The sequence below is a fragment of the Balaenoptera ricei genome, chromosome 20, assembly GCF_028023285.1.
Source record: "Balaenoptera ricei isolate mBalRic1 chromosome 20, mBalRic1.hap2, whole genome shotgun sequence".
NCBI lineage: Eukaryota > Metazoa > Chordata > Mammalia > Artiodactyla > Balaenopteridae > Balaenoptera > Balaenoptera ricei.
The window spans coordinates 60,074,764-60,097,677 of NC_082658.1; the positions used below are offsets into that span (position 1 = coordinate 60,074,764).

At 39.9% G+C, this 22,914-nt stretch overlaps 1 long non-coding RNA gene across 1 annotated transcript in view; it reads right to left on the reverse strand.

The window, feature by feature from the left end:
- Positions 1-22,914, reverse strand: part of LOC132355010 (uncharacterized) — a 291,176-nt gene that overhangs the window by 469 nt on the left and 267,793 nt on the right. The window lies entirely within an intron of this gene.

Here is a 22,914-nt window from a genome sequence, read left to right on the forward strand (position 1 = left end):
TGGACTCCACATAAGCGTTTGAATGAACGTGGGTGAGCGGGCTTAGTGACTTGCTCAAAATCATGCGTCCAGCAGGCATCAAGGTTGGAATGTAAACCACCCACGTCTAGTTCTAAGGCCTGCGTTCTTTCTAACACCTCACGATTCCTGTTAATAACATAGTCCATCCTAGCCAAGGCTTGTGGAGATCACAATTAAAGAAACGATTCTGACAGTGAAGGTGTGGAGACCCGGAACAGAGTCAGAAAGATGTATTTGGAAAGACAGAAGTTTCGGGGGCTGCCCATCGAAGACAAAAGCCGAATCTCATTCATCCTATTCCTGTACCAGCAGAGATACATTGCCATGAACCTGTGTCATTTCCAAATGAATGCAATTACTATTTATACCAAGAAAAGTTCTTTTTTTAGAAAAGCATTTTGTTAAATGGAAAGAGCATGGCAGAGGGAGTTGGGAATCCTTGAGAGAGTCAGAGAGCCCTCTTGGCCTCGGTTTCCTCATCAATCAAAGAAGGGCATCAGCCCAGATGATCTTTAGAGTCTAAGAGTTCAAGGTGCCTTGCCTCAGTCACATCCATTCTTTTCTCCTGACCCACTTTTCCAGCTGCATGCTCGTGGAACAGATTGACAACAGCAATCAGAGAGTCAAATTCCCATTTAAAATACAAGTCTTGTTATTTTGGTACCAATTACAAGGTTATGGATCATACTTAAAGGTGTTTAATATGCTGTAATGTTTAGACACACTTGGCTCCAACATTTATGGGCGCTGTTTGTAGCAATAAGAAGCATGCTCTCACTCTCTAAGTATGAAGACTGCTGTAAAAACAGTACAGATGGGCCGGAAAGAAAGAGTCTCCAACCAGCTACAAAGAAGGGCAGCAAGTGTTTTTGGCTGCACTGTGGGTTTACCTACTGACTAATCTCTCATCACCCACAGCCTGCTTTTATAGGTGTGTATTTTGTTGTTGTTTCTTACTTTGATTCAATGCCTGATGTAGAGTATTTGTAAAAATGGTATGAGGGACTTTTACGGCCTTGTATGGCCATATTGTGCTAGGAGTCATACATTGTTTTAATGAGACCACAGTTCTGTGACTGTGTTCCTCTTTATCCCTTCTCACCACATCAAGGTGACAGGTGGCTACTTCTCAGGTGATGTGAAAGTGTCCAAAAATGTGAGGTGATGCAATGATAATAGGAGATAGCATAGTTGTCTTTAAGCCCAAAACTTGTAGTTGTGTTTGAGTCCTAGAGGGATCGTATGTCTGAGGTAAATCCAGTGTATCTCCACTTTAAAAACTCTATTCAAATATGCTCTTAAACCTGAGAAGGAAGTGAAATGTACAATCCATTTAAGAACCAGATTCCTGGCTGAAACCAAGTTTTACAACTTGGGGTTGGGGGAGCCTTCACAAAGAAATCCCTCTCAGCACTCATTAGCTCACGAGCACGGGCCATGCCAAAATAACCTTTTCCATGTTGAAAACAGGCAGCCATGTGCATGCTTCTATAATCTTTATTGAAAAAAAAAAAAAAGAAAAGAGAAAAACCTCACTGACTTTGCTGCAGAGCCTTGAACTGAAGGTACCATGTTGACGGAGGAGCAGCTGAACTTGAAGGAATTAGTTTAACAAAGTGAAACATATAAAGTGGCAAAAAGTTACAGGAGGTGAGAAAGATTCAAGGAAGCAGAATAATTTAGGAAAAGTCAGCCTTAACAAACAGCATTCTACATTTTGAGCATCCTTGCAGGGAAGGTGCCTATACTGGGAGGCAAAGCAAAACAAGATATGACCTCCATCCTTAAGAAGTTTCCCTCTAGAGCAAGTGTCAGCAGACTACAGCCAGCGGGGCCAAATGGCCTGCTTTTGTACTGCCAGTGAACTAAAAATGGGTTTTCCTATTTTAAAAGGTTAAAAACAACTAAGAAAAATAAAATACAAGAGTTAAAATGAAAAAGAGCATGCCAAACCACCAGTGGCCCACAAACTCTAAAATATTTACTATCTGGTCTTTTACAGAGAAAGTTTCCATGGGGAAAGTCAGATCATTGAATTACGATCAAAATGACAAGGGCTAGGGTGGAGTAAATGTGTGGTTTGCCAGGTCTAACAGAGAGGTGTGTAACACAGGTTTGAGAAATCAGTGGAGACTTCTCGGAGAAAGTGGCAACTCCCCTGGGATCTACAGAATGGGTAGAAATTAGATAAACAAAGATACTGGAGTGATGATTGAACATTCAAAGCAGAAGAACACCATGGTGTAGGAATGGAAAGAAGTTGTGTTGCAGAAACTTAGATGGAAAGTGAGTCGGAAGAGATAAGGCTGGTTACCCAGGTGTAAACGGGGGTTGTCCCCCTTCCCAGGTCCAGGTTGTTTCTATCGGTAAGTCCAGCCTGTTCTTTGAGGGCTTAACCCCTACTCACAGACTGGTAGCAATCAATGAGGGAGCACCAAAGGCAGCAGAACAGCTGACCTCGAGGAGGGGTCTGTGCATTTGGGTGGAGGGTGCCCTCCAGGCTGGGACAGCCCTCCTGCAGCAGGTGCTCTCCATGTGCTAGTCCCCCACCCCGGCTGCAAGCCTGCCAAACTCCTGCATCATCGTGGGCTTCATTTCCCACCACCTCCCAAACTCAAAACCTCAACTGTCCTCCTGGGGACCCAAGAACCTCTCCTTTTAACCTCCCAAAACACAGATTTCTGATAATACCCTGCTTTGTGGACAAAGGAGCTCCCCACTGCATTGTTTATCATCAGCCAGATGAGGCTTGGACTTCTGAGATGCCGTTGGAAATACTTAAAAGGTGAACACACTTAGAAGATTTATAGCAAATTCACGTTCCATCGTGGCTGACTTCAGTGTTCAAGAAAATGTGACTTGTTTTCTATAATTCAACTGGACATGTGATTCCCGGCCCAGTCTGCCAATTTATGGTAGCCATTTACAAGGAAACTAAGGCATTTCTGGAACTACATGAGGTCACTTTTTTTTTTTTTTTTGGCTTTGTTGGGTCTTTGTTGCTGCACGTGGGCTTTCTCTGGTTGCGGCGAGTGGGGGCTACTCTTAGTTGCGGTGCGCGGGCTTCTCATTGCAGTGGCTTCTCTTGTTGTGGAGCACGGGCTCTAGGAGTGCGGGCTTCAGTAGTTGTGGCTCGCGGGCTACAGAGCGCAGGTTCAATAGTTGCGGCGCACGGGCTCAGTTGCTCTGCAGCATGTGGGATCTTCCCGGACCAGGGCTCGAATCCGTGTGACCTGCATTGGCAGGTGGATTCTTAACCACTGCGCCACGAGGGAAGCCCCACATGAGGTCACTCTATGAATTAACCGTGGTCCATTCTGTATTTAACATGCTTGATTGAGATCCCTTCTGCCTCCACTCTTCCCGGGGGCAATGATCTAAGTTCTGAGGGCTTCCTGAGCGTGAGAAAGGAGACAAGCTCGTGGTCATCAGCATTCATCAGCCGGCCTCTGCTGAGATGTACAACCCTCGTTCCTCTTTGATTATTGCTACTTATTCCTGCACACCCATGGCTGAACTAGCACATTCCCCGCTTCGTCCTGAAATCCAGTCCAGGAAGGTCTCTCTCTTCCTGACCACAAAGGCCTGCCCGCAGCCAGCTCTGAGCCACGTTTAGGACACAAAAATGTTTACTGTCCTCCTTGGTCTCACAGGAATGTCTCAGGCCCACTCTGCCTAGAGACGTCTGACTACCATTTTTTGTTTCTTTTTATAATTGAGGTACAATTTCCATAACATAAATTTAACCATTGACCATTTTAAAGAGTACAGATTCAGTGGCATTTAATGCATGTTTGAGGTTGTGCAACCATCACCTCTGTCTAGTTCCAAGACATTTTTCTCTCCCCAAAAGGAAACCCGACACTTCAGAGGCAGTTACTTCCCATTCCCCCTCCCCTAGTCCCTTGCAAGCCCCAATCTTCATTCTGTCTCTACAAATTAACCTTCTCCTGATGTTTCCTATAAATGGAATCATACTTGTGATACTTTGTGTCTGGCTTTGTTCACTCAGCACAGGGTGTTATAGAGGTTCATCTACATTGTAGCAGGTTATCAATAATTTATTCCTTTTTGATGGATGAATACTGTGTAATTGTATGGATATACTCTATTTCGTTTGACTGACATTTGTGTTGTTTCCATCTTTGGGCTATTGTGAATTGTGTTGCTATGAACACTCATGCACATGCATTTGTTTGAGCACCAGTTTTCAATTCTTTGGGGTGTACACCAAGGAGGGGAATTGCTGGGTCGTATGTTAACCCTATGTTTAACTTTTTGAAGAACTGCTCAACTGTTTTCCACTTCAGCGTTCAAGAAAATGTGACTTGTTTTCTATAATTCAACTGGACATGTGACTCCCAGCCCAGTCTGCCAATTTAGGGTAGCCATTTCCAAGGCAACTAAGGCATTTCTGGTAATGACTAGAAATCAGAAAAAAAAAAAAAAAAGGACTGGTTGGTGGAAAGACTTGGAGTTCAGTTTTATATATTTGGTTTAATGTTCAAGCGAGACAAGAATTTGAAGATATTTGTAGAGAGTGTTTGAAGTGATATATTGTAGAACCTAAAATGAAAGAAAGTGAAAATGCAAAGGGTAAATATTTAGGGAAAAACTAGAAAATTCAAAGAACTAAATGAGACTGAAAAACGTTGTAGAGTTTTACTGCCAGGATTAGATTGGAACCAGTCCTCTTCTGCGGACAACCAGAAAAGCTGGATAAAATTAAAGAAAAAATTCTGCTTGAAATCAATGGAGAGATGACAAGAGAGTGAATTGTCAGGCCAGGGTTACAGTAGGATGAACTCAGATGTTGGAGCCACTTTTCACCTGAGGATGTTTGTTGACTCCCAAGAAGGCAGCTCAGAGGCTCAGTCACTAGGCAATGGTTTTGACAGCCTTGTGGGACTAAGGAGACAGAAACTGGCATTCCAGGCCTGCCAAGATGGTCTTACTACTGAAGCCCTTCATTTTGGTTTAGATCCAAATTGGTTTTATCCACAGAGGAGGCATGAGCCAGAAATAGACAAGCCCTCTCAAGAACTTCTCTACAACTTCATGTCAGTCCTTGAAACTAGACCAGGGTAATCCAGGATTGATAGCACTCCCCGTCAGCTGGCAAACACAATTCTTCAGAAGAAGATAACGTCATCCAAGGCCTCATATTACTTCTACAAACTATTCTGCAAATGCAACATCCAGTGCACACACATGTATACATGCACAAACAAGCACAAAAGGAAACAAGACTACTTGTTAAAGGTATTTTATTTTCCATTGATTAAGAAAATATTGTACAGCTGGTTCAAGACGGCGAAGTAGAAGGACGTGCGCTCACTCCCTCTTGCGAGAGCACCAGAATCACAACTAACTGCTGAACAATCATCGACAGGAAGACACTGGAACTCACCAAAAAAGATACCCCACATCCAAAGACAAAGGAGAAGCTGCAGTGAGATGGTAGGAGGGGCACAATCACAATAAAATCAAATCCCATAACTGCTGGGTGGGTGACTCACAAACTGGAGAACACTTATACCACAGAAGTCCACCCACTGGAGTGAAGGTTCTGAGCCACACGTCAGGCTTCCCAACCTGGGGGTCCGGCAACGGGAGGAGGAATTCCTAGAGAATCGGACTTTGAAGGCTAGCGGGAATTGATTGCAGGACTTCAACAGGACTGGGGGAAACAGAGACTCCACTCTTGGAGGGCACACACGAAGTAGTGTGTGCATCAGGACCCAGGGGAAGGAGCAGTGACCCCGGGGGAGACTGAGCCAGACCTACCTGCTAGTGTTGGAGGGTTTCCTGCAGAGGTGGGGGGTGGCTGTGGCTCACCGTGGGGACAAGGACACTGGCAGCAGAAGTTCTGGGAAGTACTCCTTGGCGCGAGCCCTCCCAGAGTCCACCATTAGCCCCACCAAAGAGCCTACAGGCTCCAGTGCTGGGTCGCCTCAGGCCAAACAACCAAAAGGGAGGGAACCCAGCTCCACCCATCAGCAGACAAACGGATTAAAGTTTTACTGAGCTCTGCCCACCAGAGCAACACCCAACTCTACCCACCACCAGTCCCTCCCATCAGGAAATTTGCACAAGCCACTTAGATAGCCTCATCCACCAGAGGGCAGACAGCAGAAGTAAGAAGAACTACAATCCTGCAGCCTGTGGAACAAAAACCACATTCACAGAAAGATAGACAAGATGAAAAGGCAGAGGGCTATGTACCAGATGAAGCAACAAGATAAAACCCCAGAAAAACAACTAAATGAAGTGGAGATAGGAACCCTCCAGAAAAAGAATTCAGAATAATGATAGTGAAGATGGTCCAGGACCTCGGAAAAAGAATGGAGTCAAAGATCAAGAAAATGCAAGAAATGTTTAACAAAGACCTAGAAGAATTAAAGAACAAACACCTAGAAGAATTAAAGAACAAACGAACAGAGATGAACAATACAATAACTGAAATGAAAAATACACTAGAAGGAATCAATAGCAGAATAACTGAGGCAGAAGAACGGATAAGTGACCTGGAAGACAGAATGGTGGAATTCACTGCTGCAGAACAGAATAAAGAAAAAAGAATGAAAAGAAATGAAGACAGCTTAAGAGACCTCTGGGACAATATTAAACACAACAACATTCACATTAGAGGGGTCCCAGAAGGAGAAGAGAGAGAGAAAGTTCCCAAGAAAATATTTGAAGAGATTATAGTCAAAAACTTCCCTAACATGGGAAAGGAAATAGCCACCCAAGTCCAGGAAGTGCAGAGAGTCCCATAGAGGATAAACCCAAGGAGAAACACGCCGAGACACATAGTAATCAAAGTGGCAAAAATTAAAGACAAAGAAAAATTACTGAAAGCAACGAGGGAAAAATAACAATTAACATACAAGGGAACTCCCATAAGGTTAACACCTGATTTCTCAGCAGAAACTCTACAAGCCAGAAGGGAGTGGCATGATATATTAAAGGTGATGAAAGGGAAGACCCTACAACTAAGATTACTCTACCCGGCAAGAATCTCATTCAGATTCAAGGGAGAAATCAAAAGCTTTACAGAGAAGCAAAAGCTAAGAGAATTCAGCACCACCAAACCAGCTCTACAACAAATACTAAAGGAACTTCTCTAAGTGGGAAACACAAGACAAGAAAAGGACCTAACAAAACAAACCCATAACAATTAAGAAAATGGTAATAGGAACATATATATCGATAATTACCTTAAACGTGAATGGATTAAATGCTCCAACCAGAAGACACAGGCTCACTGAATGGATACAAAAACAAGACCCATATATATGCTGTCTACAAGAGACCCACTTCAGACTGAAAGTGAGGAGATGGAAAAAGATATTCCATGCAAATGGAAAACAAAAGAAAGCTGGAGTAGCATACTCATATCAGATAAAATAGACTTTAAAATAAAGAATGTTGCAAGAGACAAGGAAGGACACTACATAATAATCAAGAGATCAATCCAAGAAGATATAACAATTCTAAATATATGCATCCAACATAGGAGCACCTCAATACATAAGGCAACTGCTAACAGCTGTAAAAGAGGAAATCGACAGTAACACAATAATAGTGGGGGACCTTAACACCTCACTTACACCACTGGACAGATCATCCAAACAGAAAATTAATAAGGAAACACAAGCTTTAAATGACACAATAGGCCAGATAGATTTAATTGATATTTATAGGACATTCCATCCAAAAACAGCAGATTACACTTTCTTCTCAAGTGCACACGGAACATTCTCCAGGACAGATCACATCCTGGGTCACAAATCAAGCCTCGGTAAATTTAAGAAAATTGAAATCATATCAAGCATCTTTTCTGACCACAGCACTATGAGATTAGAAATCAATTACAGGGGGAAAATGTAAAAAACACAAACACATGGAGGCTAAACAACACATTACTAAATAACCAAGAGATCACTGAAGAAACCAAGAGGAAATCAAAAAATACCTAGAGACAAATGACAATGAAAACACGATGATCCAAAACCTATGGGATGCAGCAAAAGCAGTTCTAAGAGGGAAGTTTATAGCAATACAAGCCTACCTCAAGAAACAAGAAAAATCTCAAATAAACAATCTAACCTTACACCTAAAGGAACTACAGAAAGAAGAACAAACAAAACCCAAAGTTAGTAGAAGGAAAGACATCCTAAAGATCAGAGCAGAAATAAATGAAATAGCAACAAAGAAAACAATAGCAAAGATCAATAAAACTAAAAGCTGGTTCTTTGAGAAGATAAACAAAATTGATAAATCATTAGCCAGACTCATCAGGAAAAAGAGGGAGAGGACTCAAATCAGTAAAATTAGAAATGAAAAACGAGAAGTTTCAATGGACACCGCAGAAATACAAAGCATCCTAAGAGTCTACTACAAGCAACTCTATGCCAATAAAATGGACAACCTGGAAGAAATGGACAAATTCTTAGAAAGGTATAACCTTCCAAAACTGAACCAGGAAGAAAGAGAAAATATGAACAGACCAATCACAAGTAATGAAATTGAAACTGTGATTAAAAATCTTCCATCAAACAAAAGTCCAGGACCAGATGGCTTCACAGGTGAATTCTATCAAACATTTAGAGAAGAGCTAACACCCATCCTTCTCAAACTCTTCCAAAAAACTGCAGAGGAAAGAACACTCCGAAACTCATTCTATGAGGCCACCATCACTCTAATACCAAAATCAGACAAAGATACTACAAAAAAAAGAAAATTACAGACCAATATCCCGATGAATATAGATGCAAAATTCCTCAACAAAATAATAGCCAACAGAATCCAACAACACATTAAAAGGATCATACATCATGATCAAGTGGGATTTATCCCAGGGGTGCAAGGATTATTCAATATACGCAAATCAATCAATGTGATACACCATATTAACAAATTGAAGAAGAAAAACCATATGATGATCTCAGTAGATGCAGAAAAAGCTTTTGACGAAATTCAACACCTTTTATGATAAAAACTCTACAGAAAGTGGGCATAGAGGGAACCTACCTCAACATAATAAAGGCCATATATGACAAACCCACAGCAAACATCATTCTCAATGGTGAAAAACTGAAAGCATTTCCTCTAAGATCAGGAACAAGACAAGGATGTCCACTCTTGCCACTATTATTCAACATAGTTTTGGAAGTCCTAGCCATTGCAATCAGAGAAGAAAAAGAAATAAAAGGAATACAAATTGGAAAAGAAGAAGTAAAACTGTCACTGTTTGTAGATGACATGATACTATATGTAGAGAATCCTAAAAATGCTACCAGAAAACTACAAGAGCTAATCAATGAATTTGGTAAAGTTGCAGGATACAAAATTAACACACAGAAATCACTTGCATTCCTATATACTAACAACGAAAGTTCAGAAAGAGAAATTAAGGAAACAATCTCGTTCACCATTGCAATAAAAAGAATAAAATACCTAGGAATAAACCTACCTAGGGAGACAAAAGACCTGTATGCAGAAAACTATAAGACACTGATGAAAGAAATTAAAGATAATACAAACAGATGGAGAGATATACCATGTTCTTGGACTGGAAGAATCAATATTGTGAAAATGACTATACTACCCAAAGCAATCTACAGATGCAATGCAGTCCCTATCAAATTACCAATGGCATTTTTTACAGAACTAGAACAAAAAATCTTAAAATTTGTATGGAGACACAAAAGACCCCGAATAGCCAAAGCAGTCTTGAGGGGAAAAAATGGAGCTGGAGGAATCAGACTCCCTGACCTCAGACTATACTACAAAGCTACAGTAATCCAGACAGTATGGTACTGGCACAAAAACAGAAATATAGATCAATGGAACAGGATAGAAACCCCAGAGATAAACCCACACACCTATGGTCAACTAATCTATGACAAAGGAGGCAAGGATATTCAATGGAGAAAAGACAGTCTCTTCAATAAGTGGTGCTGGGAAAACTGGACAGCTACATGTAAAAGAATGAAATTAGAACACTCCCTAACACCATACACAAAAATAAGCTCAAAATGGATTAGAGACCTAAATGTAAGACCGGACACTATAAAAGTCTTAGAGGAAAACATAGGAAGAACACTCTTTGACATAAATCACAGCAAGATCTTTTTTGATCCACCTCCTAGAGTAATGGAAATAAAAACAAAAATAAACAAATGGGACCTAGTGAAACTTCAAAGCTTTTGCAAAGCAAAGGAAACCATAAACAAGACGAAAAGACAACCCTCAGAACGGGAGAAAATATTTGCAAATGAATCAACGGACAAAGGATTAATCTCCAAAATATATAAACAGCTCATGAAACTCAATATTGAAAAAACAAACAACCCAGTCAAAATATGGGCAGAAGACCTAAAAAGACATTTCTCCAAAGAAGACCTGCAGATGGCCAAGAAGCACATGAAAAGCTGCTCAACATCACTAATTATTAGAGAAATGCAAATCAAAACTACAATGAGGTATCACCTCACACCAGTTAGAATGGGCATCATCAGAAAATCTACAAACAACAAATGCTGGAGAGGGTGTGGAGAAAAGGGAACCCTCTTCACTACTGGTGGGAATGTAAATTGATACAGCCACTATGGAGAACAGTATGGACGTTCCTTAAAAAACTAAAAATAGAATTACCATATGACCCAGCAATCCCACTCCTGGGCATATACCCAGAGAAAACCATAATTCAAAAAGACACATGCACCCCAATGTTCATTGCAGCACTCTTTACAATAGCCAGGTCATGGAAGCAACCTAAATGCCCATCGACAGACGAATGGATAAAGAAGATGTGGTACATATATACAATGGAATATTACGCAGCCATAAAAAAGGAACGAAATTGGGTCATTTGTGGAGACGTGGATGGATCTAGAGACTGTCAAACAGAGTGAAGTAAGTCAGAAAGAGAAAAACACATATTGTATATTAACGCATATATGTGGAACCTGGAAAAATGGTACAGATGAACCGGTTTACAGAGTAAAAATAAAGACACAGATGTAGAGAACAAACGTATGGACACCAAGAGGGGGAAAGTGGCGGGGGGGGGGGGGGGGGGCTGGTGGTGGTGGTGTGATGAATTGGGAGATCGGGATTGACATATATACACTAATATGTATGAAATGGACATCTAATAAGAACCTGCTGTATTAAAAAAATAAATAAAATTCAAAGATTCAAAAAAAGAAAATATTGTAAATATTGTGTGTGTTTTTGTGTGTATACACACACAATGCTAGGATACTATTCTGGGATATTTGTAATGTATATACTATGCTAAGATACTATTCTGGAAGAGTGGTAATTTCTGTTTCTTGATCAGCATTGTGGTTACATATGTGTGTTCACTTAGTGAAAATTCAAGAAAAAATAACATTACTTGTTGACAATAAAAATTCAAAGAGTGCATAACGGGCATATGGTAAAAAGTATATCTCTTCAGTCCTTTTTTTCACAAGAGGCAAATACCGTTACCAGTTTTTAGATATTTTTACAGATATTATTTATATAGACATTATATATGCATGTATAAATGCAGATGTATGAATGTAGTTGTATAATGAAAGGGTCAAATGCTATGTACATTTTTATTGTAATATAAAATACATACAGAAAAGTGTAAAAATCATAAGTGTATAGTAAGTGTATAATTCTGATGAACACATCCATGAGAATATAAACAAGATCCTTTCATGTTTAAACCTCCCAATATACACCCAAAAAAACAACAACAAAATCCTGGGATTCTAATTGGGATTGCACCTAATTCTTAAATCAATTTGGGGAGAATTGATGAATTTGATATATTCACAATAGTGTGCCTTCTAAACCATGAACGTAGTACACCCTCCCTTTAGTTTCAACTTAATTTACTTCAGCAATGTTATATATAGCATTGTCCAGTAGAAACACAATGCAAACCACAAATGCAACTGACTGAACTAGCCACATTTCAAGGGTTTAATAGATATATGTGACAAGTGACTACTGTATTGGACAGTGTGGTTCTATAGTTCTCAGCATAGAGAAAATTACACATATATGGTGGATTGACTCCAAGATGGTTCATGTCTTTTTGACACTCTTGTAAATTATATCAGAATTTTTCTTCTGTTTTTTACTTGTTTGTTGATGACATATAGAAATATACTAGATTTTTGTATATTGCCCTTGTATCTAGTAATTTGATAAATCTGCTTATTAACTTCAATAGTTTATAGATTACTTCTTTTATTATAAGCACTTTATCATGGCAGTTCATCTCTCTTTTTATTTAAACATGTTTCCAATTTATGATGTTAGACTAACCATACCCTTTTTCAGTGGGATGAGGAGTTATGTTCTCAGGGATTCTGGTGCAAAATGGCCCCCAAATTGTTTCTTAACAAGAATGACATTTCTCTGGATTGGGTTGTGCCCTTAAAAATGTGGAATATGTTAACTCAGCATTTTCCAATTGTATGATCATGGATTTTGTTTTCTCCTCTATATGAAATATTTTTTCCTATAATCTTGCCTTTATTTTATAATTTAAAAGCAAATTTCCAATAAACATTTTTGGGAAAGCTGTGGGAAATACAATAGCATTACCCATGAGAAATTAAGACCATGAGCTCACAGTCATATATCAAGGCACATGCTTTTTTGTTTTTGTTTTTGTTTTTGGACACGCCACATGGCTCGCAGGGATCTTAGTTCCCTGACCACGGATGGCTCCCTGGGCCTGGCAGTGAAAGCGCCAAAATCTAACCACTGGACCACCAGGGAATTCCCAAGGCACATGCTTTTGAACAGCTTTTTCCACCAACGTGTTGAAGTGAAATAAGCAAGTCCAAGTCTTATGTTCATAAGTCATATCCTTTGTAATTAATGGTAAAAATTGTTGTCTTATTTATTCGATATCATTGGGCAGGAAGGCACTATGCATAAGTCAGCTTTCCAGACAATTAAAGTGTACTGCTTTGTACAAAAGATTTTTTTTTTAATTACACTTTTATAAAATATTTTTAATGCATTACATAATTTTAGAATGCCCTTGACAGACCATATTAAACTTCATTTGACCTTTTATTGATGATTCATGTCACTCTTACGAATTACAATAATTGTTCTGTGCTGTAAATCAGGTTTGCTCTCAGGGGAAATTGGAATGTATAAACCTGTTTATTCTTTTGTTAAATTAATGCAGGCTGCTGTTATTTTTTAATTCTTGTTTCCAGATTGTTTTTTAAAATCATAATGTCTTCCTTGTTTTAAACTGGTCAAAACCACATCTTCTTACTTCTATCCCATGTCCATCCCAGTACCTTCAAAAATACTCTATGAGTCAAGAAAGAACAGGAAGGTGGAAAGTTAATGGTGGGGATAATCTAGAGATCTAGGAATGGTGCTTTTCTAATTTCTAGCTTCCATTTCAGGCCTGGAAATTGATATGGTTAAAGTAAAAAGGTGACTCAGTGATATGCAAAGGGGCATAAAAGGGGTCTAAGATCAGGCTTCATAAGTGCTCTAAGAAAAGACCAAGAGCTTTCCCTCCAGAGTGCTGTGACGGCTATTTTGGATACACTGAAGCTTTGCTAACCCATCATATGCCAGCTAGTTGAGGCTGCTGGACATTTGTCATCTAAATAGTGAGTCGTCACTCTATTTCCAAGATGAATGGACACATTACGGAATAAAAACTATAGCTAAAATGCAATTTATTAATTGGCCCATGTCAAACTGGATTTCCTTAGCACAAGACCTATAAGCAGAATCTATAATTGCAATTTCAGTTCCACCAATTACTTTGGACACGTCATTTCACTTCTGTCATACAGACTATACACTTTAACAGGGTAACATTTTGAAAGGTTTGCAGATATTTGCGCTATTATTTCCATCCTTTACTCTCTCCCATTTCAAGTAAATCTGCCATTATGTATTTATTCTCAGAGAAGGAATATAAGAGAAGCAAGCTAACAAGTAAGAATTTCCTGCAGTAATAGTGTTTCAAAACACACATGTTCTTAAAGGAATAGAAAGGATTTGTGATAAGGACAAGATATTTAGGAGAAAATCTCATAGTCTTTCCTATTTTCCCCCCCCCCCCCTTTCAAATTAGAAAATGATGCCCTGGATTGTGAGGTGAGGCGTGAGGGAAGGACACTGGGAGCTCCCAACCACAGGGACATACGGAAGTCCCAGTTAAAGTTGACCAAACTCAAGGAAGGAGGCGAAATATCAAATAGGTGTGCGGGGTACAAGGGCAGAGCAGCGGAGCCACAGCAGGGCACCAGGTCACAGGGGAGAGTGAAGGCAGACTGTGCCTAAGGAGCCTCACAGTGACCTTCTACCCCAGCAGGGGGCCTGGGATCAGAGTGAATCTTGCTCACCCCCGACTTGCATGGAGATGCCAGAGAGGAGATGAAGGACCAGGGACATCTCCAGCCATCTGGTGATGGACACCAGACAGGGAGCTGGTCATCTGAGAGGAAGCCATGGTGCCAAGCCTGCAAACTTTAACTCATTTAATCCTCATTAAAAAAACCCAGAAAATAGATGTTGTTATTGTTATCTCTATTTTATAGAGAAGGAAACTGCAGCTTAGAGAAATTAAATAATTTATCAAAAGCCATGCAGTGATGGAGACAGGGTTTGAGTCCAAATCTGCCTGCATTCAGAAACAATACTCTCGAAGCAAGCTGCAATGCCTTAGACACTTGACTTTTGATCCTGAACCCTTGTATAGCATGGATTATTGCACACTTTAGCTTCTTCATTATATATAGCAAAAATACTAATCATCTGTACAATCTAAGAAACCTGTATTAAGTAACCTTCTTGAAAGAGAATAAAATTCATCTAATGCCTTTAGAGTACTATTATGTAAACCATGTGATAGACTTGGTTTTATGGTTTCTTAATTATTACTGTCTCTGCTAATAAATGCCTACTTTATAAAATCGTAAGTGGAATCTGCTAGCCCATACAGCTGTAAACATTTCACTAAAGCCTTTCACATACATCACACCATACCCCAGACCATCTCCTCACCAACAGCAGAATCACACACGAGTTAATTAGGATGAGAGATGACTGTAACGTATAAACTTAATACAACAGTGGCTTAAACAAGATAAAAATTTTGTTCTTTTTCACATAAAAGCCCAGAGGTATGTAATTCAGGGATGGGAGGGCAGCCCTGTTTCACAAAGTCCTCAGGGACCCAGGCTGCTTTCCAGGCAACAGATGGATGGAGGAAAAAAGACAAAGGTACCAAATGATTGTTTCCTAAAGAGGCTCTCAGAAACTGAGAGTGTCACATGACACTTCAAGTTTTGTCCTGTTAGCTAGAATTTGGCCACATGAACACAACTAGCTTCAAGCTAAGCTGGGAAATATACTCTATTCTGGGGAGTCATTGGCTTAGCTAGAAATTTTATTGTTATGGAAAAAAAGAGGAAAACAAATATTGGAGGAGAGCTCACAGTCTTTGGTATCACACACTACTGTGTGTGCACCCATCCCACCTCAAACCCTGGTCCCCATCCCCATGAGTCTGCTTCCCTAAGGAATTAGCGATCTGTGGCCTGAATCTTTAAAACTGATTCTATAAGAACTGCTCAGTCCTCAGCTGATCTCAGTGTCTGTCTCTGTCTTAGATATTGCTTAATTAATCATGTATTAGGAAACAAGATGTAAGGATTAGACTGTGCAGCTAAAGAATGAACATTATGTGTGTATATATACACACACACATATATACACACACATAATGTTTATGTCCATCTATATCATATGTTCATGTAATGTCTATATATTATATGACCTTGTATATAATATATAGATAAATGCCTATACATTATATATCTATATAGATATCTATATATGATTTAAATTTTTGAGATTGTTAAGTATATAACATAATACATGGAATTATTCCAGGTAGGTATGTATGTAGTTTAATGAATTATCATAAAATGAACCCCCAAGTACCCATCACCCAGATCAAGAAATAGAGCAGTGCCAGCCCCTAGGAGCTCCCACTTGCCCCCTTACCCATAAGACCCCTGTCCTCCATAGAGATAACCCTAAAGGTAACCACAAATCTGACTTTTATGATAACCACTAAAATGTGATATTTTGCGATAGAAGACTTGGATCCTAATCCCATTTTTGTGTGATCTTGAGCAAACTACTTCCAGGGAATCTTCCAGGTATGTACATATGTAGTTGGAATTTTTCATTTTACATAGTATATATTGAATATGTTTGTGTGTGTGATGCAAATCTCCAACTTGGTGGTATTTAAGATCATTTTTAGCTTTTAAAATCTGCCTTCTGCATGTGGATAGACAATTGCATGGTTTTTTGTTTGTTTTTGTTTGTTTTTTAATCCTTAAGTGCTCTTCCCGGTAACTTTTAGCATCTTAAAAAAATCATCTAAATAGTTAAAATGATAACTAAAATTGCTTCATTCCCATCAGAAATAAGGTTTAGTCCATTTATAAATAAAGTAATACACCTCATTAAATAATGTTACTCTTACGTGATGAATTTTTTCTTTTTTTTTAATGCTCAATGCTCCAGAAAGAGATCATCTGACTTCTAAGGATCTTTTGGGACCTGCTAACTTAACTAAATTCCTGGTGTCAAAGCTCCATTAAAGTGGTCAGGCAGAAAAGATACCTGCTTTGTTGCACTAGGTAATTAAATTGTGTCAAGAGCATACTTGGCTCAATGAAGTAGTGTCAATGCTTTTTCTCTCTTACCCTGAAGAAACTAACTTTAATTGCTGTCTTCTCAGAATAATTTGGAATTTTCAAGGAAGAACTTTCTGCAGAGAAGGCTTTATGATTTTAAGCACCAGAGTCAGAATGCTACCAATAATAATGAATATGGGCTGATATTTTGTGTGAGCACAGTAAAGGGGGAGAGACAGGGAGAAAAGAAGGTTTCAGGAAGAGGTAAGTATGGAAATCAGTAGAAAGGGAGGCAAAGAAAAAGAGACGGAGGATGAAAGAAGAAACTTGATGGGAAATAGAGAGATGGAAAGGGGGTTTCCTACACCTAGAAACAAATTCGTTAATGGTAACAATGCTAGTACACAGGGCTCACCTCTGGACAACGGCAAGCGGAGTAAACAGCCTCTGTCATGACTGTCCCGTTCACCGTCATCAGCAGTTGTTCCCTGAGAAGGCTCTTAACACCTCCTTATTTACGATGGAACCATCGCACAGTTGACTTTACCCGGTACAAATCCAATTCTCTCTGCCCACTGACACATACACACTACTATATATAAAACAGATAACTAATAAGGACCTACCATATAGCACAGGGAACTCTACTCAATACTCTGTAATGGCCTCTATGGGAAAAGAATCTAAAAAAGAATGGATATATGTATATGTATATCTGATTCACTTTGCTGTACCCCTGAAACTAACACAACATTGTAAATCAACTATACTCCAATAAAAATTTTAAAAAGAGGAAGAGAAGAAGAAACTATGGTTTCGAGAGGGGGGTTGCTGATTGCACCCACATTCCACCCAGAAAGCGATGTCCGGAGGCCAGGGTGAGGCGGGAACCGTCCTCTCTGGGTGAGCATCTCACCACCAGGAGTGGGAACCCGGTGCTTAAAGGTGCAGATTTGTATGCATCAAAAGCTTCTTTTGCAGAGGGTGCTCTCCTGAAGAACTAACAGTCCATTCCAGAACAGGTGGAGGAAACCGGCTGTGCTGGGCTTACCATATCGCCACGTGGGTCTCCATCATGCACCTTCCTATAGAATTGTCAAGGACAATTTGCATACGTACTTACTTTAGACTTAACTTTTGTTTAAGGTAGGACATCACTGTTTTATTGAAATGAACACCTATTGTGTCTGGAATTTTGAAACTTTCTGCAAAATAAAACAACCTAGAGTTATAGAATTTAACGTTTGGAATGGCTTTTTGGGGTCCATAAATGCTATCTATGTCATCTGCCTTACCCAAGGGTAGCCAAACCTTTGCTCTAAGCTTGAATATGAAAGACATTAGGAAGTGTTTACATTTCTTTTTGTCTCTGAGCCTTTGGTTTTTAAAACAAAAATTTCTTTTTGTCTCTGAGCCTTTGGTTTTTAAAACAAAAATTTCAGTAAATATTTATATGTTAAACTATGATTTGAGGCACATTTTCATGTTTTTCACTTCATTGTACCCTTGAATAGAAGTAGAACTGACAGTGGTCAAAGCTAAGGGTCCTATGGGACCATGGTGCTGGAGAATGTGGCTTTTAATTTGATGAGCAGAGATCCTAAAGGAGCTGTCATCCTACTGGGGGTATCTTTTTTTAACTTTGTTACTGAAGTTTTGTCTTTGTTATTCTTTACCCACACTGTCTGTCACTGCTTAGTTACTTGTTTGGGATGCTTCTATATTGGGATCTTGCTCTTTGGAAACTCTGTTATACTGTTGTTGTAAGATGAAACTAGGGTATCTCCCCCTGGGTAGGTGTTCTTTCCCTTAGAATAATAAAAATAGCAATAATAATAACAACAAAACAACAATGAATATAATTATTACAGTGTTTGTCATGTATCAGGCCTCATGCTAAATGCCTTATATACATTTATTTAATACTCACAATAATTCCTTAAAGCAAGTCTTTTCTCCACATTTTACAGAAAGACAAACTGAGAATTAGAGAAAGGAAGTAGTTAACATTGCCAAAGCCATAGACCTCTAGAGTGGCAGAATTAGAATCCATGCCTACATCTTTCTGATAGCAATCTATAGTTGGTCAGTCGGAAGCACAGGTGATAAGCTGGGTTTGAGGATGGCATCTGAACTGGGAGGTGGGAGCAATCTTGTAGGACTGAGCCCTTAACCTGTGGGATCTGGCGCTACCTCCGGTTAGATAGGGTCAGAATTGAGTTGAAGTATAGGACACACAGCTGGTGTCCAGAGAATTGCTTGTTGGGGTAGGAGCCCCACCATCACTCACACACACACACACACACACACACACACACACACACACACACTGGAACTGGGTCCAGGATCCCCAAAGAGAAGCCTTCCCTGACTCACAGGAAGAGTTAGTCACTGCCTCCTGTGAGTTCTCGTGGCATCTTGTACAACATGTTGCTCTGTAATAACTTTGCATGTCACTGGACTTATAGATTATGAACTCCAAAAATCAGAAGCCAAGAGTTTTCATCATTATTACCTCATGACTTATTGCAGCCTCTGGCATACAGTAAGTACTCAATAAATACGCATCCAATGTTTACGTGAATGGTTCAAGGAGCACTTTACTAAGAGTACAGAATTGACTGTGTAGGAAAGGTGCTTTCTGACCCTCATCCTTTTTTCTTTTATTTCCTCCCATTTGCTCAGTCAGCTCTGTTAGGATAGCTGAACCTGCCCAGACTCATCCTTTCTAGAAACAATCTACTTGGCACGGTCATGAATACTCTCTCTGTGGTATTTCGCAACAGCAGACATGGAACCGAAGCTGGTGTAAGCAAGGACTCTACGAAGCTGACACAACGCCACCTGACTCCTTCTTGAGAGAGACACCCGGTGTCAGGGGCAGAAGCCACACTGCATCTACTTCAGGGTCTTTGAGACTAGACACCGTAAGACAGCTGGGGTCCATGGCTTCTTCACAGAATCCCTGAACTGGCAATAACCCAAAACAACCCAAATCCCAGGGGCTTCGGCTGAAACAATCTGCAAGGGGAAGGTAATACTCCAAATAGTTTTCAGTTAGTTCTGGTTTCCATTTATCTTTCTTTCTTGGCAGGTAGGGCAAGGGTGAGAGGAAAACGGGGCAGGTGGAAAGTGGAGTTTGATTGAATTACCTGCCAGGACTTCAGAAACCCACACAAAAGAAACTCACAACTCAACTTGGCATCTCTTTAGGAACCGTTCCTGAAAGGCTGCTGATGGAGATGCTGCTTCTCCGGAAAGCGTTCGGCTGCTCTCAGATAACTCACGTCAGGAGAAGAACGGTTTTTTTCCTGCTGAAGGTGTAAAGAGGCTGCAGGATCGAGAGGCAGAAGGAGACTTTCCCCAGCCTACCCGCAGCCTGCTGGCATTAGTTACACCCTTGCTTCCCATGTCACTGAACAACTATGCCACGGTGCACTGTCCTCGGAAGGTCTGGATTCACAGTTCCCATGCAATATTTATTCCTCTCCTTTCTTTAACATTGAACTTTCTTATCTCTGCCACTGATGATTTGTCACCATTCCCCCATTCCATTTGATATTTATGAGCACACTTTCTACATCATTTAGTGGCGGAGGCCATTCTCTACTGCATAAAATATACAGATATTACTTACAAAAGAATTATTTCACAGTTATTTCAATAAGGTTAGAGCTTCAAAACAGGTCAGTTTATTTCTTCCATCTTCTGGAATCTTGGAGCATTTATTACTTCTAACACACACCTGACATTTATTCATTCAATTGTCCATCCACCACCCGTTAATTTGCAGATCTTTATGGAGCAACTGCACCAGGATTGGCAGGGAAAGCAAAGTCCAGGTCTCAATCACAATATTGCCATTTGTGGTACCAGCCGGCACTTGCACATCTCAGACATCCTGCTACAATGGAATTTTTTGAGTCAAGGACTGGGCCTCTTTGTATCACTATATGTATCTCAGTACTGGGAACATAGCAGACACACAACAAATTTTTCTAAAAAATCAATCCTGACTTCCCCCAATCTTTTCACATCCTGGATAAAGATGGGTCATAGTATCAGTGACTAATCCAAATAACTGCACTGTTTCTTGGACCCAGCTTCAGAATCAAGACCTCCAGCCTTCTATCCTCCATGTTTTTCTGAGAGTCTCCAGGAAATGTCTCACGGGATCTCAAAAAAGTTCTGTTTCCACTGCTCTGCTGGACCCTGTAGCTCCCACCAGAATACTGCTCATAGTCTACCGTCCGTCACCTGATGTCTCCTTGCTCTCTTCCTATGTTCTCACCAGGCTCCAGAGACCCTCCCTGCCTCCCCCGTGCCCACCAAGTGACAACGCTACCCTACAGCCCTCACGATCCCAACGCTGTGTGTGGGCTCTGCGGGCCGTCTGAGGGATCACAGAGTCTTGTCTCCTTCCTACTGCATCTAGTAAAGCAGCTCTTTTTCAGTTAAACACAGGCGGCGTGAGTGGAGTCCAGAACAAGTTCGAGATAACATCCACTACATTGTTCTCACAACTATCATTTCTCTCTGACGATTATAGTTTGATATTTTTTTCCATCGGTTTTCTTAAACGTTCCTAGATATGTCAGAATCCCTGAATGAGCACAAGTTGTGGCTCAAACTTTAATCCATGTTATATTTTGCAATTTCTTATTATAAAAGTAATACATATTCACTGTAGAAGAAAATAAAAGAAGAACATAAAAATCACTTGTAATCTCACCACCCAGACAACATTTTGGCCTATGTTCTTTTAGTCTTTCTTCCTGTTCATTTCATATCAACTAGAGGAAAATGATATTGATCAAAATTCCTCTTATGTTTGTTTAGAGATATACTTTGAGGATAAGACCCCATTAGGAGGCTTAGTAGCAAAAGGTCTCTGTTACTGCTCAGAGAAAAATAATAAGGTATACAGTTAGAGCTTCCCTGGGGAAAAACTGGGAAGAAGAATAAAACATGGTGTGGCTGGGAACCATTCTGGAATGGCAGAATAGTAGCAGGAGCAAACCGAGAGTTTAGATGGAGGCTGTTGACTCATGGCCTATGTGCAGGAGACCGTGATCTTCATTAGCATGAATGATCTTAGACAAAAACAAAAGAGAGGCAGAATCCAATAGAATGCCATTGAAATATATATAAGAATTTTAACCAAGCCAGACAGAAAGGCTATGAAATAAAACTCAAAATAAACATCAAGCAGGAGACAAATGACTTGAATCATCCCATCAGGTGCTAAAGCAACCTAGGTTTGTGAAGGATGGTGGAGAAGAAGGTGGTAGCAAGGGCAGGAGACACTCTAAAATCAAACAGAAGAATTAGATAACACTGTATCTTGAACCCAAGGACATGGGTTGTGAGATCCCCCAGCACTTGGAGGGAATGAACTTGCAAAAAGGCTAACCAGTGATGAGTGTTTTGGAAACCCATGGATTTCACATCCTGGCTTGAACTCTCTGACCTGCATGCAGTCTCAGGCCATTGATATGGCAACCCTGACGATTGTTGTACAGTTTCCTTAGTGGGTGTGTCTTAATAGTCTGGAAAGTTAGAGAGAAGGGATAAATCAGTTCCGTTATATGCACTGGATTAATTTAGGAATAATCTGTATGTATGTGATACTTCAAGTATTTCTAAGAGAGACTGGCATATTTATTAATCTGACAAAAATCTTGTGATCCCAATTTAAATCCCACAACTGAGTAATTTATTTTAGACATGTAATATTTGGTTGAAAGATATAAAAGGATTTCACTACATTTGTGTACAAAATTGGAAGATTTCAGAAAAGATTTTCTGTAGTTATGTTTAATTTATTGGATTTGCTGTATTGGGGAAGTTTTGCTTGTTAGAGGCATTGATTAAATTAGAAAGTTGATGTTGAATGATCATTTATTGTGAGTGATAATGAATATGAGCCACACCCCCCCCCCAATGTGTGTTATTTTCTCTAGCAATGTTCAGCTGCTCAACTGAAGACGTGTAATTGGTTAGATTTTCTAAGGTTACGGTTTTGCCAAGGAATTAAAATGAGAAGAAGAAAAGAGCTAGAGAATTGAGGATATTTGTGAGGTAATAATTGTAATAATGTCTCTTAGCTTGATAAGGTGTATAAGCAATGACCAGATCAACAGAAGAAAGGTGCTGTTAAAGGGAAAAAACTGTTACA